This window comes from Pseudochaenichthys georgianus, chromosome 19 (assembly GCF_902827115.2).
Source record: "Pseudochaenichthys georgianus chromosome 19, fPseGeo1.2, whole genome shotgun sequence".
NCBI lineage: Eukaryota > Metazoa > Chordata > Actinopteri > Perciformes > Channichthyidae > Pseudochaenichthys > Pseudochaenichthys georgianus.
This window is the reverse complement of record NC_047521.1, coordinates 17920525-17922738: the sequence shown is the minus strand read 5'-3', so window position 1 is coordinate 17922738 and position 2214 is coordinate 17920525. Positions and strand designations below refer to the sequence as shown.

Below are 2214 nucleotides of genomic sequence, written 5' to 3'. Positions count from 1 at the left end.
CATACAAAAACACAGTTAAAGAAGATCAAAGGTAAGAAAAACAACCACAAAGTAAATGTAAAAACATTTGAAAAACACTCCTCCAATAAAGGAAATATTGAACGGACAGGAAGTTATTTTCTTTCTCCTGAATACTGAACTCACCCTGGCTGACCACCACCAACACCATGAGAGCGAGAATCACAGTCTTCATGTTTTCACCTTTATAAATACAGTCTATGGTTTTCACGTGTCTGTTCACAAATCTCTATATGAAAAAAGCAAAGGTGAAACGTGTGAGGATTCAAATGTTCCATTTACCTAGAAGCATCTGAATCCAAATCCAAATCCACACAAAACAAGTTAAGATATCTCACCGGGTCGACTGTCCTCCTCGAGTGTTGATTCCTCAGATGTGTGCTGCCAGGCTGAGGCTTCCTTTTTATTTCGGCTTGTTGCGCAATTAAGGGGAAATCCAGTGTCAAACATTCCCTCTTCTAAAGACACGTGTAGCACAAGTTGTACTTTCCCAAGGGAAATGTTGTCCTTTCGTTGGGCAATATGCAATGCTCAAATAGAGGAATAGACCAAAGAAGCCCGATAGTCACCTCCTGTGAAAAAACAAACATTACCTCTATACTTCTTAACCTGGAAAATGGCTAATATTGGTAACATTTAATAGACCCTAACGAGCATACAGAATCAGAATACCTTTATTAAAATCAGAGGGATAAAACGCTCTTTAATGGTCACACATGCAGAGCACACAGCACACACAGTGAAATGTGGCCTCTGCATTTAACCCATCCTAGTACTAGGAGCAGTGGTCAGCTATTGTACAGCGCCCGGGGAGCTCTGGGAGTGGGGGTGTCAGATGCCTTGCTCAAGGGCACCACGGCAGGGCCCAGGAGGTGGTCTGGGACCTCTCCAAGTAAACAAATAACAAGTATTCAATATTTGTATTATTGTCTTCACCTCCTCCTCCTCTGTAGCTGTTTGACAGAGTCTTGGCAGCAGGCCGGAAAACAATTGGATTATGTGGATTTATTTCACTATAAACTTCACTGAGACTACTTTAATGTCATTTTAATTGAAGGTTTTTCAGTATTTTTGATCTAATCTGTAATATCTTTGAATGCATGCGGACAGTCTGTTTTATCTGTGTGTGGGGGTTGTCGTTATACTCAATCTTGTGTATTCATTGATATTTTACAAGTACAACCTACAGTTAAAACCCAGTGTAGCCCCTCCAACATGCTGACAACATGGAAAGCACAAACTGCCTTGATTTACACTAGAACATGATGAAATCAGAATTATTAAAGCCACTCTGTAAAAAACAAAGGTGTTTTAAAATGTATTTGGTCAGTTCTGACTGGACACCTGCTCGCCTGTACAACTCAGTAAGCTAAAAAGCCAAACATACAAAATAAACACAAACCATAACATGGCAAAGTTTTCCACTTCAAATAGTTGAAAAACACTCAAGGCTATTCAAATGTGGATTTCACATATGCGACATTTGATCTTTAATACGAAGTTTTGTTGGAATTGAATTGAAATGAGATTAATGTTGTTTTTAAATACCAATAGAAAAAGAGATAGTGACAAGGCCACGTTGTGACAGATTGATCTTTATTATGAGTGCTTGAGTGCACAGCAGGTTATTATTAATACTGGAAGTTGTGTTGCAGGCTGTCCATCAGTTGCACAAGTCTCGGCTGCAGCAGCGGCCGTGAGAATACGCTCCTCCTGCGTTACTCACACGCATGCATTCATTTGCATCCATGCACTTCCTCACATTGTAGGGTCCTGTGAAAACATGAAAAAACACAGCATGAATTATGAGTAAACTTCTACAAGTTTTCAATCAAAGTAATGATTCTGAACTCAATACAGTATGTTATTTCTTATTTGTTAAGAATGAGCTCTAGACACAGTAGAATGAGTGGCCTATACTTACGGGGTCCAACACCAACGGCGATGCTGCCACAGACTTCACCTAACTTGCAGGTTTCCACTGAACCTGGACATATCGCAGGGATGCTTGAACAGTGACACGTCAACGCTTCACCTGGGGAAGAAAATAAATCATTTGTGTTCAAATTAATGCTGCATTATTACAGCCATATACAATTGTCCTTCAGCTGTAAAATCAGTTTTAAACACATTAACCATTACTGGTTTCGATACACAGAGAAAAGCATAGTGTACACACTATATGTGACCTGCTCC

At 39.8% G+C, this 2214-nt stretch overlaps 1 long non-coding RNA gene across 1 annotated transcript; it reads right to left on the bottom strand.

Moving 5' to 3' along the window:
* Positions 1–202: 202 nt before the first annotated feature.
* Positions 203–826, bottom strand: LOC117464916 (uncharacterized). The gene is made up of 3 exons (XR_004554134.2): positions 691–826; positions 357–590; positions 203–247 (listed from the first exon to the last, which is right to left on the bottom strand). It is a non-coding gene; the product is annotated as an uncharacterized lncRNA (long non-coding RNA).
* Between the last annotated feature and the right edge of the window lie 1388 nt (positions 827–2214).